Here is an 18,332-nt window from a genome sequence, read left to right on the forward strand (position 1 = left end):
GCAATTCCGGGCCTCGACTAACAGCTGTTCACAATCAAGCCTCGATTCCCCTTGTTTTAGCCGCACAATTCAAATCACGCGAAAGTGAAAACGCACATTTTTCTTCGCGCGCCCTACCTACCTTCAAGTCGAGGCCGAGGAAACGAAAACTTTTGCCACGCAGGCAGGAAGAATACCGGGCTAAAGCGTTGAGGCGATAATCCTTTAATTAAAAACCAAAACTCAGCAGCACAAACGAACGAATGAGCACACGGGCAGGCTGGCACCACCGCCGTCTGGCTCTGGTAAAAGTTTGGAGCTGACGGGAAGAATCCGGTCAGTAAACCGGGGCAAGGAAGTTTTCGTTGCTGGGTGGGTTGACGAGCTGTGCGTAGAAGAATGAAATTGATAAAATTATCACGAGTGTTAGGCATCGTAGGGTATGTGTGCCATCAGTAATCTCATGCCCCCATTTTCATCCTATTCGAAAACAAGCGATTACGGCACCGATTGACTCCATTCTTTTTATTTTCATGGGTGCTCATTTCTAACAAAAAATACAAAATTAAGAAACAAAACAAACAGCGCTTCAATCCTTTGTTTTTCGTGGGATGAAAATGGGAGCCACATGCTTAAATAGGGAACCAATACCCTACATAGATTACGTAACGCTATATGGGGAGGATCGAGCGTAGTTACCATGGATTTTCACTGAAAATGCGCTACAGAGGAGGGCAGGGAGTAAAGGTTGTCAGAAACGCCCGACTTTTGCGGTTTGTAATTTGTGTACCACGTCCAATGTTTATGGTATTTTTTACTGTTTATGTTGCTCCACCAACAAATATGTCATCGACGAATGCATTATGGAGAGATTGTGAAAGCTGAAATGAGTAATTGATTTATTTAGTACATATTACATCAAATTCTAGATAAAACTGAATCAATAATATTTCTCCATAATACCCGGTTCGTGGCTGCCGCTCTCCAAGTCACGCTCCACCTGGGCAGCCCATCATGCTCTCTACGCTCTACGCCTTCTTGTACCAATCGGATCAGTCGTGATCACCAACTTTGCAGAGTTGTTTTCGGGCAGTCTTACAACATGCCCTGCCCACCGTATCCTTCCGGCTTTGGCCATATTCTGGATGCTAGGTTCGCTGCAACGTGCAGCGAGCTCGTGGTTTATCTTTCTCCACCGCACACCATTCTCCTGCACACCGCCTAAGATCATCCTTAGCATGCGTCGCTCGAAAACTCCGAGTGCTTGCAGGTCCCTTCGAACATGGTCCATGTCTAGTGTCCGAAGAGAACCAGCGGCCTTATTAGCGTTTTGTGATTTTGTACATGGTGCATTTGGTGCGTGGGTGCCCATAGTAAGCACGACTTCCACTGATGATGCGCCTTCGTATTTTACGGCCAGCATTGTTGTCAGCCGTCAGTAAGGATCCGAGGTAGGCGAATTCCTCTACCACCTCGAAGTTATCCCCGTCTATCGTCACATTACTACCTAGACGGACCCGGTCGTGTTCGGTTTCGCCTGCCATCATGTATATTGTTTTGGACGCATTGACCAAGCGTCCAAATTTTGCTGCTGCGCGTTTCAGGTGGGTGTACAGTTCTGCCCCGATTCCAATTGTTCTGGCAATAATGTCTATGTCGTCCGCAAAGCACACAAATTGGCCGGATTTTGGGCCGTTCCAGAGAGTTTCAGGGAGTTGTATGAAGTTCCAGAAGCGTTACAGATGTGTTCAGGAGCGTTCCAGATGTTTCCAAAGGGTTACAGGGGTGTTCCAGGGGTTTTCAGTAGGTTTCAGAGCGTTTTAAAAAGCGTTAGAGGAGTTTTCAAGGGGTTTCAGGGCAGCTTCAGGGATTTTAGAGGCGTTACAGGGATGTTCAAGGGAAATTCAGGAGCGTTACTAGGGTTTTCAAAGGGTTAACGGGGTATTCCATGGGCTTGCAGGGGCGTTTCAGGGACTTTCAAGGGATTTCAAAGTCCCAAGGCTTTTTGGAGCGTTACAAGGTTATTCCGGTGGTATTCAGTGGCGTTCCAGGAGCAGTACAAAAGTTTTGAATGCTTTGAAAAGCTTAAACTATCAGCCTTCCTAATGATGAGTTCAGATTTGAAGTTGGTGGTTGCGATCACAGCGAAAATCGCGATTCAATGGTTAAATTCAAAATGGTGGCGAAATCCAAGATGGCTGCCAAAAATGTTTCATCTTCTCTTTACTTTTCTTTTGTGAAAATGAACTTTCGAGATATTACGCGATAAATTGGGTACAATTTGATGAAAAATCGTCATTTTCGACACCTTGTTAGCCCCTTGACAAGCAAGGGGTTCATCAATTTAACTCAACCAAAGTGATTTTCATCCTTGTTTATCATTTTCTAGCGAATAAGCAAGAAAAATTTAAAATCCCATACTTTATGTAAATAGTGGCTTGGTTTCAGCAAGAATTACCCAGGGGATTTAAGGCCGCGTTCCAAGGGTTTTCGAGCGGTTCTAGGGGCGTTACAGGGGTTTTCAGCGAGTGTGAAGAATTTCAGATGCGTTCCAGGGGTATCCGAGGGGTTAAAGGCCGCCATCAAGAACATGTAAAATTAGACCTGTGTCGTCGTGCATTTGCAAATGAAACCTAAGGTGGATGAGGGGGAGGTTTACATTATAAAAACATGCTTATTGGAAAAAAAAAAGATCTTTCAGATGTTTTCCAGGGGGCTTCAAGTGGTTTTAGTGGCATTCCAGAGGCATTACAGGAGTTTTCAAGGGGTTAGCGGAGTGTTCCAGAAGATTTCAGTGGCGTTCCAGGTGCTGTCAAGAGGTTTCGAGGGCACTCTACGGGTGTGAGAGGCGTTACAAGACTATACCAGGCGGTTTCAGAGGCGTTCCAGGTGGTTTCAAAGGATTTCATGGATGTTCTAGGGAATTCAAGGTACGTTCCAAGGGGTTCTCAAAAGGTTTCAGGGGCGTTTCCAACGGGTTTCAGAAATTTCAGATGCGTTCCTGGGGTTTCAGGGGCATTACTTGGTTCTACCAGGGGATTCCAGGGACTTTTCAGGGGTCTTCAAAAAGTTTCAGGACGTTACAGGGGTTTACAAAGGGGTTTCTGAAACGCTACAAGGTTACCCAGGGGGTTTCAAGAAGATTTAGTGGCGTTCCAGAGACTTTAAGGGGTAATATGGGTGTTCCAGGGCTTTAAGGGGTTATATGGGTGTTCCAGGAGATTTCAGAGACGTAAATGAGGCTCTCTAGGGGTATCAAAAGCATTCCAGGCATTAGAGGGTTATTTCAGGGGCGTTCAAGGGGTTTCCATGAGGTTTTAGAGTTTTCAAGAGGTTTCTGGCATGTTCTATTGAACTTAAGGGGCGTTATAGGGGTTTTAGGGGCGTTCCAAGGGCGTTCAAGGTGTTTGCATGGGGTCTCAGGGGGTTTCATGTGTCAAGGGGATTCAGGCATATTCCAGGGCTTTAAGGGGCGTTTTATATGGCGTTTCAGGGGCATTCCAGAAGTTTTCAAGAACTTTTAGAGGCGTTCCAGTAGAGCTCAAGAGGTTTTCAAAGGGTTCTAGGTGTGTTTCAAGGTTGAATAATTCGTAATAGGGTCCTAAAACTAGAGACGAAATCTCGCTTTTATTGAATAATACGATCAAGCATGGTAAATATTCTAACCGGAATTGTACTTTACTCGAACTCGAAAAACGAATGAATAATGAGAAAATTCGAAATAAGTAAAAAGGCAAATAGTTCTAGTTTGAGATTTGAGGTCGACCTTGACGTGATGAAACTCGACATTTTTCGCACTGGGGATTCAAAAATGTTCCTATCTGACATACACGGTGAAAAGAAATCACTCAAAGTATGTATTATAAGCTAGAGGCGGGACAGAAGATTTAAAAATTAAAAATTATATATTTTCAATCACGGCCAATAAAAACGTCAAAAAATGGATAAACCCGAGCAGAGGAGAATATCAAATGTATAACTACGAAATAACATTATCTATTTTTATATCTTGGTTTGTTATCATTACATTATCAATGCATTACTTTCCCATAATATCTTTTGTTGAGCAATCTTATTTTGTTATGAGCACGGTATTGGTATACATTCATAAAATAACATTTAAATAATATGTTTTGTTGGAAAACAAATTTAGTTATTATTGAACTATAAAGTGTGCATAAATATTTAATCATCAATACCACAACGATAACAAGTTTTGGAATCAAAACTACATCATTAGATTTACGTTGTTTTCAGCATTCCGTGATGGGGAGCTTATGCATAATCTCTCATCTGTTCACCTTCCTCTCTCTCTCTCTCCTCTTCCTCCTCTCTCTGGACTTACATCCCAACTCATAGCATACCAGCTTCCCAGCTTAATGTTTTGGTGTTATAGATATTAGAGTCAACATTGATCAGCGGAGTTGAGCGACCTGTATCCAAAAGAACATGATTTCACGATTCCAACAACGCCAACGAGCCATTTTTCAAGATGTTTTCGATCAGATGGTAATATTCCAGGAGGAACTTATTGAATGGTTTATTAGAAAAATACTATAAACTTCAGACTAATCTTCTGGGGTAATTAAATAAATTGGGTCGATTATGGTGGAGAGAGAGGGTACTCGATTATATTTCAGGTATATTATAATCATACCCAATTTTGTTTTTAAATTATTATCAATAACATAGAAAGTTCAAAATTTGTTATTGAAATATTTTTATTATCATTATTATTAAGTTGTTATTGGAACCAACGAAACATGTTTTCAAATTGATCTTGCAGGAACATTTTTTTGTTATGATTTTTGTTATTTTGCCGCTTATGACAGACAAGTTTATAACATAATATCACAGACAAACAGACGTCTCACTCTACTCACTTCCCATCGTTTCCCTTTTTGACGGTTTATTCAAATATTCCGTAGTTCGCAAATCGCTCGCTCATGGCGCTCGCATTGTTTTTGCTCTTGTTTGACGTTTGCTCGCTATCGCCATCTACTCAGTGGGTTTGCGTACCACAGCGTAATTAGCATTGGGCGATTATGTTTGCGTGACGATGATTTTTATCGCATTTTGTTCCAAGTGATACGTCTGTTTGTCTGTGATAATATATTATGTTAATAACATGAAAATAACTGATTACATTGCTCAGTTATTTTTCCAAAATAACGCTGCTCGGGAACATGTACTCTTGGACCATATTTTGTGATTTAAAACAAGAATCTAGATAGGACTTTAGGAGCCTATCGTCATTACCTCATCATTGAAATTTCGGAAACAGTTTTCTCGTTCAAGACAAATTGATTGTATTGAAAAAATATTCACTGTTTTACTGTACATTACTGTAAGTTAAACATTAAAGACTGGACTCGAAAAAAATGAGACACAAAAAATAATGTATAACTTTTGATTACGTGCACAAAAATAGCTGATTTTTTGAACAGGAATAGTACATTATGTGTACTAAAACCCACAAAAATTTCATCAAAATCGGTTGGCGGAGGTATCGTCGAAACATGAGACTTACCATTTGAGAATCTTGGGCCAAACAAACACTTTAAAAAATATTACATTTTTAACCTAAAACTGTAGAGCCAAAAATTCTGAACCGAAAATTTGTCTGTACAAAAAGTATGTATGTAGATGTATTGTGTCAAAATTTCATTCAATTTGATTTGACCATTAAAAAGTTATGGCCATACATGTAGCACTATGTCACAATAAGCAGATGTGGTTTTTGGTATAGTGACATTCAAGCTGCTCTAACTTTTAAAATGTTCAATCAAAATGGCTGAAATTTCCACTGAGAACAGATTAACACGACAATTTTACACTGTCGAAGTTTCAAAAAAAATCGGGACAGTGTTGCCAAAACTACAGTCAAAATAATGCACTCTGATTTTAAAATGTTAAAAAGTACCCAAAATTTGAAAACCCCCTTTTTTGGTTTGAATTATTAAAACAAAAGTACTGGACCGATTGTAAAGAAATTTTCACCACTTATTATGACTTACTTGAAGAACTTACAGTCAAATTTTCAGACGTTTTGATGAGCCAACAACCAAGTTATAGCCTAAACAATTTTTAAAATGGAAGCCCAAAATTTCCAAAATCACATTTTATTGTATCGACAATATTTGCGCCAATACTGAACCGATTTTGATGAAATTTTTAGGGCATTAGTTACACATTCCTGGTTAAAAAATCAGCTATTTTTGTGAACGCAATCAAAAGTTATACATTATTTTGAGTGTCTCATTTTTTTTCGAGTCCAGTCTTTACATAGAAAAGGGCCATTTTCGAAGGTCTATATCACTGGAGTCTATGAACCAATTGAACTAAAAATTTAACCCAGAACAAAAAAAAATCCTGTATTTTTAATTTCCATTGAATTCTAGAAATTTCATAAACCAAATGTAGAGTTTGTGATGGTGCCAAAATGGAAACAAGAAAGTAAACAATGTTGAATCAACATACATTATTGATCCTCATTCCTCAAAATCAACATTAATTTAGAAATAATGTGATGGCTGTTTATTGTCGGGTTGCGAAGATTTAAAACGAGCCACAAGGGCATTCTCTTCGAACATGTGGTTTTTGAGTTATAGAAATCAAAATTGTTTACTTTTTTATTTCCTATTTGGCATCAACAGAAATTCCACATTTTGCCAATGGCATTTTTTGAACTCAATGAAAATTGCCGCAATTTTTAGTTCTTTGTCAAATTTTCAAGTCAATTGGTTTATATATAGACTCCAAAGATATAGACCTCCAGAAATGGCTATTTTATACGACAATCAGAAAATGTTTACTTTCAAATTCTGTTTTCCAGATGGAGAATGAAATACAGTGAATACGTTTTAGTTACAAAATCAATGATAACTTCTTCAACCATAGGGGTGTTCTTGGGGTTTCAGGGGCGTTCCATGGAATTTTGGGGGATTTTAAGAGCGTTCCATGGAGTTTCAAAGGATTTCGAGGGCGGTCCTGGAGGTTTCAGGAACGTTCCAGGGGATAGTTTAGAAGGTTTCATAAGCACACTATGGCATTTCAGGGCGTGTTAGAAATGTTTCAGGGGGTCCAAACAGATTCCAGAAGATTTTCAGGGTTTTCTGGGACGTTTTGGAACTATTCCATGGGGCCTTGTGGGATTTCAGGGGTTTACAGAAGGTTTCAGACACGTTACGAAAACCTCTGAAACCACGTGTAATGCCTTGAGATTCATTGAAACCCCTCTGGACCTCCCTCGAAAGCTTCCTAAATCGTCTTGAAACGCCTCATAACGTGGATTCTGTCAATATCTACATCGTGTACGTCTATAAAACTGAATACGATCGCTGCAGTCGGCTGAAAAATAGGCACTGAGATTGATACTTGGTATGACTGATACCACCATACCATCAGTTTGGAAGGTTGGTCTATTATATCGTAAGCACATCTCATTCTTAATCAAATAATCACATTTTCATATAGCTTCATTATTGTTTTGGTATCGGTTTTGTTCGATTCAACGTATCGTTTATCTTTTCCCTTCAGATCCTTCTTCACTCTTGATTTTCTTACAGAAATTTGCACTCTTCGCGTCATCAGGTCATCGCAGCTAAAGTGCCGTCTCTCCTCGGTACCCACATTCGTCCACCAACCGAAGGGGACCTCTCCATCGAAGCGTGAGAGACGAGGCCAAAGACCGTGCTGTTGGTCGATATAGCATTTACCTACCTCCAACCCCCAAGAGAATACATAATGAACCCGAAGATCAAGGTTAAACTTTGCCAGCCAGAGCAGCAGCGTTGCCTTTAATTGCTTTTGCTTGCTCCTTCGACGGAGAATCCTCGCGTCTACGACGACGTCGTCCAACCGTCCCGACCCAACCGACTGACCAAGGAAGGACTTGACGCTCCCATCTTCGCGCTGCCACGCCGCGCCGTTGCGCGTAATTTTAAATATAAATGAAACAATGACCTACATTAACCACACCCTCGGGCCAACCCCCGGAGATTCCCATCCATCCATTAGCCTCGGCTTGCCGGAGCTGGTCAGAACTGCGAAGAATCCTCGCGGTGCAGGCAGCAGACGATGGTGATTATAAAGGACGACGAGAATGATGACGACGACAACGACGACGACCAAGACGCGAGCGCGGGGACGGAAGAAAGGGAAATTGTGTTAAATACATTAGACTAGCTACCAGCTACCTTCCGATCCGCGCGCGATGACGGAGGAACTCCATTCAAGGAGTAAAGTGTACAGTAGGTATGGAAATAAAAGCATTAGGTCAGCGGGGAAAATTGAATCGAGTGTTTCTTAACCCTCCCCTCATTCGCCATTCCATCACGGGCGTCTTCCTTAAGTTTTGGAAGACGTCCGGCCAGATGGGCTGGGAAGGAAGTTTATAAAATTATTTCATTAAATTTAGCGATACATACCGGGCATTTGTGCACTTATTCGGTATTGCCGCCGTGCCAGATGGTCATTCGAATGTAATGAAATGAATGGTGTCTGTGGTACACATGCACTTTTTTGGCTTCAGCGTGCTGGTTAGAGTGGGTCATCGTTTATATGGAAACATGAAAAATTCAATGGTATCCCATCAGATCAAAGCTTTTTTGATTCCATTTCAGGACTCAAATAAGTGTGCAAAATTTGGGCACGATCGGTTATGTCTACGTTTTGCGCATCGCGTTTGAAGTTCGTAAGGGGTTTCACATGAGAAAACACACTTTTTTGCATTTCTCTCATAACAAGCTCGAATTTTTCTAAAACCGTGTAACTAATAAAGTGAAAACATAGACTAGGGTGTCCTGAAAAACTTTGTCGAATACCGCGAAGTGATCTGATGCTTATGAAAAAAGTTATAACGCTTACATTGCTTAGCGAAACAGCATGATTTTGTTGCTATTGTTATTCCTTTACATGGTAAAACATAAACACATGCATGCGGTTCGTTGGTTATAACTATTTTCACAAGCATCGTATCGCTTTGCGGTCTTCAACAAAGTTTTTCAGAACATCCTAGGCTTTCATTTTACAGTATCGGGTAAAAAGTTTCAGACAAAGTTTTTCAACTTATGGCCAAAATGCAAAAAAGTATGTTTTCCCATACAAATTCCCATACAAAGTTTCTATTGCGATGCGCAAAGTGTAGATGCATCCGATCGTGCTCAAATTTTGCACAGATACTCAGGACCCGAAACGAAACCAAAAAAGCTTTGATCTGAGAAAACGGTTCCGATGACCCACACTAGTGCTGGTAGATTCAAACAGTTGCAATTTTAGCAAGTTAATGATTCCTGTAGGGTGTCCAGTTAACCTAATGGTTAAGGCTATGGATCGCCAATTTGGAGATGGAGGTTACGATTCCTGTTCTGGCCGAGAAATTTTTTTCGACACTCTGGGCATAATGTATCATTGTGCTTGCCTAACAATATACAAATTCATGCAATGGCAGGAAATGAAAGCCCTTCAATTAATAACTGTGGAATTGCTTAAAGAACACAAGCTAAAGAAAGGCAGAACAAGTACTAGTGAGAACGTAGAGCTATAAAGAAGAAGGTTGTATGTGTTTGTATTCTAGTCAAATTGAAATCTTAACTTTTTTTAAATTAATCGAAACAGCATACTTTTTGGAAAAATACTGTCCCGAAAAAGGTGGTAAATATGGCTTTCCGTAATAGAACACAACACCACCCCCCGAGGGAGCACGCCGAAATTCTTCGGAATTTGGAGATTCCTTCTGGAAATCCTTCGGAATTCCTCCTGGAAATTATTCGGGGATTCCTCCTAGAAATCTTTCTGAAATTCCTCCTGGAAAACTTCTGGGATTCCTCCTGAAGTTCCTTCAAGGGTTTCTCTTGGAAATCTTTCGGTGATTTCTTCTGGAAACTCTTCGGAGATTCCTCTGGAAAATCCATCGGGAATTTTGTTTGGAAATTCTTCTAAGATTCCTCCAGGATTTTTTCAAGGATTCGTCCTAGAATTCTTACTATAATTCCTCCTTGGAATCCTTCGAAGACTCCTCCTGGAAATCCTATGGGAATTCATCCTAGGAATTCTTCTGGCATTCATTGGAATTCCTTCAAGGATTCCTCCTCGAAATCCTTCTGGAATTCCTCTTGGAATTGCTTTGAAGACTCCTCGTGAAAATCCTTTTAAAATACCTCCTGGAAATCCTTCAAGGATTCCTCTTAGAAATCCTACGGGGATTACTCGTAGAAATCCTTCGGGGACTTCTCTTGAAAATCCTGCGGCAATTCATCCAGGAAATCCTTCGGAGATTTCTCCTGGAAATCTTTTGGAGGTTCCTCCTGGAATTCCTTCGGGGATACCACCAGGAAATTCTTCAGAGATTCCTCCTGGAAATCATTAGGGGATTTATTCTGGAAATCATTCAGTTGAATCCTCTGTTCCTAAAAATCCTTCGGGAATTCACCCTGGAAATCTTTCAGGGATTCCTTCTGGAAATTCTTAATTCTTTGGAATTTCTTCAAGGATTTCTCCTGAAAATCCTTCTGAAATTCCTCCTGGAAATCTTACGGGGATTACTCCTAGAAAACCTTCATAGATTCCTCCGGTAAATCCTTCGAAGATTTCTCCTGGAAAACCTTCGGGGATTCCACGAGGATTTCCTTCGAGGGTTCTCTTAAAATTCTTTCAGGGATTTCTTCTGGAAACTGTTCGGAGATTCCTCCAAGAAATTCTTCGAGAATCTCACCTAGAATTTCTTCTAAGATTCATTCTGGAATTCCTTCAGGAATTCCTCCTGGAATTCCTTCGGGAATTCCTTCTGGGATTCCTTCGGGAAATTTCTCCTAGAATTCTTTCGGAGATTCCTCCTGGAATTCCTTCGGGAATTCCTCCTGGGAATCCTTCGGCGACTCCTTTTGGAAAGTCTTCGGGAATTCCTCCTGAAAATCCTTCGGGGATTCTTCCTGGAAATCCTTTGGGGATGCTTCCTGGAAATACTTCCGGGCTTTCTTCTGGAAATCCTTCAGCGATTCCCGCTGGAATTCCTTCAAAGATTCCTCGTCGTCAGCTTTCGGAAATTCCTCCTGAAACTCCTTCGAGAATCCCACCTGGAATTTCTTCGGGAATCCCTCCTGGCAACCCTTTGGGAATTCCTCCAGGAAATCCTTCGAGGATTCCTTCTGGAAATCCTTCGAAGATTCAGTCTGGAAAGCCTTCGAGGATTCCTCCTTGGTAATCTTTCTAGGATTCCTTCTGGAGTTCCCTCGGGGAAACCTCTTGGAAATCTTTTGGGGATTCAGCCTAGACAGATATCCTTCGGGAATTTCTCCTGGAAATACTTTGGGGATTCCTGCTGGAATTCCTACGGGGATTCCTCATGGAATTCTTTCGGAGTCTCCTTCGGAGATTCCTTCTAGAAATCCTTCGGGGAAATCCTGGGATTTCTTCGGAGATTCCTCCTGGAAATCCTTTTGGGAATTCTCCCGCAAATCCTTTCGAGATTTCTTCTGGAAATCCCTCAGGGATTCCTGTTTCGGAAGTCTTTCGTAGATTCTTCCTGGAAATCCTTTGGGGAATGATCCTGGAAACCCTTTGGGGATTTCTCCTGGAAATATGAACTTTGGGAACTTGTTTGGGAATACCTGCTTGTTTTTTTTTTTTTGCCGTTCCTGATAGAATTCCTTCGAGGATTTTTTCTGGAATTCTTTTGGAGACTCCTCCTGGAATTCTGAGATTTCTCTTGAAATTCCTTCAATGATTCTTCCTGGAATTCCTTCCGGAATTCTTTCTGGAGTTCCTTCGTGAATTCCTCTTAGAATTCCTTCGAGGATCTCTCCTGGCGTTCCTTCGGCGATTCCTCCTGGACAGAGCCGTAGCGTGCGGTTGGCCAGGTTGGCCCCCGTCAAGGGCGTCAGCTTCAAAGGAGCGCCGAAAAGGCCTAAGGCTAGAAGAAAACAGGATGATGCTATTGTTTCCTTGTACGTTATCAATTAGATTTAATTATTTACAGTATCTAAGATTGATCATGTGTTTTACGTCCTTCCGTATTCTCTAAAATTTAGATTTTTTAGACGATTTTAAGAATGTGCTTTTTTGTTTTGAAAAGCTATCTTCGTTTTTAATGAGCAAAACCAAATCAATAAGCTTTCGAAAGTCTAGAGAATGTTTCTTTCTGAAAATTCCGGACGCTCTTTTAGTTCATCTAATTTTTATTTTCAGTAAATGTTTCAGTAAAACTTTTAAACTAGCAAATCTAGCAGAAATCTTTTAAGCTGTATTTACCCAAAAAACTACCAGTGAATTTTTTTTTAATTTTCCTTTTCCCAAAACAAATTGATTATTCTATTGGATTTTTTTCTTCAGAAAATCTTTCAAAAAATTTATCAGATATTTATCTAGAAATTCTTTCAGAAACTCATTCAGGAATTCTTTAAAGCAAATTTCAAATCATAAATTCTTCAGAAGATTTCTCTTGAAATATCTCGAAGAAGTTTCTAAATTCCTTTAGAAATTTCTCCAGGGAGGCTTTCTCTAAATTATCTAGAAGTTTATTCAGAAATTACTTAGAGGATTCTTCTCGACATTTTTCCAAGGATTTTATTGAATAACCTTCCATAATTTCTTCAGAGTTCCAAAATCTTCTTTGGAATTCGTATAATGATTCCTGCAAAACTATTTTTAAGGATTAGGTGCCTAGAAACCCATCAATAGATTATGTCAGTAATTTCTCCATGGATTCCTTCTGGAAAATACTGCATAGGTTCCATTAGAAATCCCAAGAATTCTTTAGAAGACTTGAAGAATTTTCATAAAGATTTCTTGGGATTTCTAATGGAACTTATGCAGTATTTTCCAGAAGGAATCCATGGGGGAATTTCTAATTCGACCAAAGTTTCCTTCTAAAAGTCATTTCAATCTTTCCCTTGTAAAAATAATCTATCACATCGATCAGAAAAACTTCCATTGATACCTTCCGAAATTATTCCATGCTCACTAGGGACTGCTCTATATATTTCTGGTAGAATTCCGGTAGAAAACCTCCCATGAATTTCCTTATTAACTACTCCAGAAAATCATAAATTTGGATTTTTTTCAGGAATTATTCTAGGTATTTCGTTGGGAAATCTGCCATTGATTCCATCCAAAATTTTTCATAAGGTTTATTTTGGAAGCCTCCCGAGGATTCTTTCAGAACATCTTCCTGGGATTTCTTCATAAAATCTTCTAGGGATTTTGTTTTTAAATTCCCCAAAAATTCCTCAAGAAAACCTTTCCAGGGATTCTTCCCAAGTTTTCTTTTAGAAATTCTTCCAAAAGTAATTCTCTACAAATTCTAACATTCCATCACGTTTTTCTGCACGAACAGCTCCTGCAATTCCTTCAAGAGTAAGTCCATTAATTTCATTTGTATTCCTCCGGAAATTTCTGCAGGAATTTCTTCAGAGATTCTAGCATAATTTATTCCTGTGATTGCAGCGGGAGTTCTTCCAGAGATTTCAACAAAAACTGATGAAGAGATTCCTCCTGATATTCAACCATGTCCATGGTTTGTCTAATGATTAAGGAACATTTTCTTACAGATCTTTTGAGAAATGTTTTGAAAAAACTTCAGAACACATCTTTGGTGATGTTATCGGAGAATTTTGGTGGGGCCTATTAAACTAATCGCCGAAAATTTATAAAATACATCATATGAGGATTCCTGAAAACCCCTAAAACTTAATTAAGTATTTTTGAGAACAAAATTCAGCTGAAAAATCCAGTAACAAAAATAAAAAAAAGAACAGTAAGATTTGCTGAAGAAAATTATGCATCATTTATGTTATAAATCTGTAATGTTGTACTTATACTCGTATAAAAGAAATCAACTTCGGAAAATTGTTAGGTGACTTCCATTGAAATTCCTAGAAAAATACACGAATGAAAAACATTATAGGAAAACAAAAAAAATCGAGGGGAATTTGTGTTTTAGAAACTTTGAAAAAAAAATGAAAAACTACAAACTTAGCAAATTAACAATGTTGCGGGGTGCCAACCTGGACGCTTGGGCAAGGGCGCCATGGGACCACGCTACGACTCTGCTCTTGGAATCGCCTCTGGGATTTCTCCTGGAATCCTCGCGGAATCTCTTCTGGGATTTCTCTAAAATTGCGATCAAGGATTTCTCCAGGAATTTCAGCAGGGATCTCTTTAGGAGAGTTTCTTGACCTACCAGATATCCTTTAAGAAGTTCCTTCAGGGATTCATTGAGCAAATCCTGCAGGGATTAGTCCAGGTGTTCTTCAGGGATTTCTTCACGAATTCTTTCAGAGATTCTTCCAGGCAAGGCCTGTCCCTCCCTTTGCTCTAATTTATCATACTAGGCGTCACTTCGCCTTTTGCGCAAAAACCCTCCTTCTTCGCCCTTTCAGTGATCAGTTTTGCATCCAGGAGTTCCTTCAGAATGGTTTCTTGGGTTTTTGGCTTGCCGTCTAAAAATTCAGAAATTCCTCCTGGAGCTCCATTGGTATTTCTAAGTCCAAATTGTGGGACCTTGTTATCAAATTTGATACCTTCTGAAAACAAAAAAGACGGTATCAAAATCGATACTTTGTTGCCCTTCAACGGCAATGGATTAATGCGACATGCACTACACTAAGGATACGGATAACACACAATAGGATTTATCTTGGTCATGAAAAAGCTCACAGGACAAATTCTAGAACATACTGACAAGTTCTGTGCTTCGCCAATGTTGACTTCATGGTCAAATTTCGGTCACACCAATTTACGCTGCCGCCGCCGCCGCCACCAGCCAAAAATGGCCCTCACGCCGCCGCCAAGCGAAATACATACATGACGAATTTCGCCCCAAATCGTATTCGGAGTTGGCAGCACCCTCTCAGATTACAATGAAACTTTCTGGGTATGTACACCAAGACTAGATAAGCCACTTTGCATACTTAGTTTCTTCAAAATTTATCTGTACTGACTTTTGAAAAGGGCTAAACTTTTTTTATGGATTTTTTAAAAATGTTTTTAATCAAAAAATGACTACTCCTACAAAAAAGTGTTGTATGGGTGATTATCACAAAATAAGTCAAATTTTAAGAAAAAAATACTGAAAAAAATCCAAAATGAGCCCTACACTGAAAAAAATCATTTCTAAAAATTCAAAGTTGATTTAAAAAAAAACACCATTTTTGATTTTGATGAAATTTTGTCTCAAGACAGGTAATTATGTTCCCTACCAACCGTCCATACATCACAAGATAGGCACTTTTAAGGAAAAAAAGTTTTTCTAACAAAAACTTTTTCATGTCCAAATTATTATTTTTTCAGTGTCTTTTTTTAAAAACAAACTAAACCAGTGAAGGTTATCTAGTAATCTCAAAATGCAAGCCCTTTTCAAAAGTCAGTCGAGAAAAAAAATTAGAAAAATGAGTATGCAAAGTGGCTTATCTGGGCAAGGTCTACACACCAAGAAAATTTCGTTGTAATCTGAGAGGGTGCTGCCAACATTTGTTCGAGTTGGCGCGAAATCCGTCACATATAACACAAGTTTACAAAATAAAACGAAAGTCGTGAACTTCTATCATCGACCAAAGTTTTTTAAGCACAATTTAGTGCTGATTTCGAAACCGTGCATCAAAAAATTTTAAGTAGTTTGTGAGTTTTAGTTTAATATTGAGTTTTACAATTTTTCAAAATGTGGAATTGACTAAAATTCAAATATCTTGCGTTTGGTTCAACTAATTTTAAATCTCTTTCCATAAATTGAAAGCTGAATATAGTACCTTTCGATCTTATAAATGCAGGTTTTGCGTCAGATTGATGATATTCAAGATATTGGCTAGTTTAAGGGACGATCTCCTTAAATTTTAGCAAAATTTCCAAAAATATATGAAGAAATTTATTTTTATCAATAAGAAAAAACATTTTAAAAATCCTTTTTCAACGTTCATTTGATATATCATATGTATATGATGTGAGCGACTTTGCTTAAAAATAGAACAAAAATCGATTTCAAATCATCAGCCTTGTATGGAAAGTCGAAAATTTTTCGCTCTACTGTAATTTTTTTCCTTCTCATTTTCGAACTCAGGGCATGATTCTACACCAAAAATGATCATCAGCTTACCGAGTTCAAAAATGCTGTAAACTAGTGTAATCGGCGCACAGGTCTATTCAGAAGATGTTGAATTTGGGCATCCGTTCTTCACTTAACGATCCTATGTCGATATGATAATCGGAGCGGGGCTTTTCTTCGACTTGCGAGAACAGTATTTGCTGAATTTAGCTTGTCGATTTGAGTTCGACAAGCGATAACTATTTTTTTATCTGTACTTACGAGACTTTTAGCCCTAGGCTAGTTCATCTCGGACAGCGAGAACCAACTTTGACTGAACAAGTGATTTAATCTGGTGCCTGGTAATCTGAACAGAAGTGTATTGCTTTGTCCATAACGTGTTGCTGAAATACTGATTACATTCCGCACATAAGAGCAAAGATTTCAGCCTGAAAAAACGTGTCAACCAAGTGAGTAAGACTGATGTACACTCAGGCAAATAAACCTAAGATTATCATTAGATCTAAGTTATGAAATGGCATTTAAACCATTCATAACGACTAGAATGAATTTCATAATGTCGGTTTATGGCGCAAAATCGGCTCACAGTTTGGCTTTTATACACATTTAGCAACACGAAATTCTCAAGCGACGATAGCCGCGTGGGTTGGGCACGAGCTCAGTGATCTCGACGTTTATGGATCGATTCCAGTCTGCATCATTTTACGACTTTTCTGCTCTTCTCATAAGTTTATCTTATGTAATTAAGTCATAATAAGCTTGTTCAATTTTCATAAGGCATTCTTATGGCATCCATACTTTACAGTTATGGCTAAATTTCATAAGGTATTTTGATAAATTTCGGTAGTTTACTTCGCTGAGTGTAGCCTCACTCATGATATTAGACACCAGCACTCAGGGGTGTAAGGTCCTACCCTCTACGCCCACCCAAAAATGCCCACCTGCGCGCCATCTACTGTTGGTTCTAATTTGTAAACATCTTTTGTTTAATGGTTTTATAAACATCAACAGTAGTACAAACAGCAGTGTTTTTCTCTCAATTTTGATGCTTGTGATCACTGTTTTCGGTAATAGTAAGAAATCAAAGCTTGTTTTTTTTTCAGAGATGGCGCCACCAAATTAAAAGTAAAATCATTTTTCTTGTATGGACAAATCGCTGGCTTGCATTTGTTCCGCATCGCAACGATTTGTACCCTGGGGCAAAAAGTTGCAAATTAGAAACAAAATCATTACCGTCGTGCGGGGCTTCTTTATACACTTTTTTCATGGTTTTTCAACTTTATGATATTATTACTCCCAGAGTAGTGTATGGATTTACACAATTTTTACATATAATAATCGTGAGTATGTATGTAGGATGTATGCAAAATTTGAGCTAATTACATCCATAAACAAAAAAGTTGTTCATACACCAAACGGACATATCTCATATAGAACCGGATGGGGGTACTTTGGACATTTTTATCTATAACCAAACTGCATTTCAAATTCCAGGGTTATTTAGAAAACTACTTTGTACCAATACTGTAGTATACTATATCAGACATTATTTCAATAAATATATGCGTTTTAAGCAGGTTCTGTGCTACCTTTGATATTAGGAGCAGCATGATGTTGCTATATAGATAGCCTGAAAAAAGGGACCATCAATCCATTATTTAGGTGAAACGGTCATTTATGATGTATAACGATACAAATATTCGATTGTATATGCTACGTTGATACATTTTGAATGAATTGATCAACCCTTTGAAATTTATGAACTGTGGAAACAATGCTTACAGACCAAATGTTCTGATACTTTATGTATATTTTATTGTTTTTTTTCGATGTTTTTTTCGCGTCCTGACAAGCAATAAACGGTCTGTTTGAAAAATAATTCCAACCAAATGAAGGGAAAACTATTGCTTCATAATAGTCTCAAAGACATCAAACAGATTTGAACCATATTTTGAATTCAAAAAATCCATATTCAAAAATGTCCAAAGTAGCCCCGCATTTCAAAAGTAACCCCGCACGACGGTATACCTATGCGTTTCTTCCGGATTCATTACAGTAACAGAGAATTTATTACGCCACCATACAAATTTCAAGCTGTTTACTTCTTTTTTTCTGACTGGCATTTTCCACCCGTGCTGCGCATTATGTTTCCGAGTGGATAGGTGCAGGCGGCGCCGCTGTATATGTGAAAAACACGTGGAACACGAGCGCCGTCTACGATCGCATAGCGTAAGCTTCGCCGTTATCACGTTTACCGCATTTATCAGAAAAGCGTCTCTACCGGCACTCTAACAAAAACGCAGCTGATTGCTTCCCA

The sequence above is a fragment of the Aedes albopictus genome, chromosome 2 (genome assembly GCF_035046485.1).
Source record: "Aedes albopictus strain Foshan chromosome 2, AalbF5, whole genome shotgun sequence".
Classification (NCBI taxonomy): domain Eukaryota; kingdom Metazoa; phylum Arthropoda; class Insecta; order Diptera; family Culicidae; genus Aedes; species Aedes albopictus.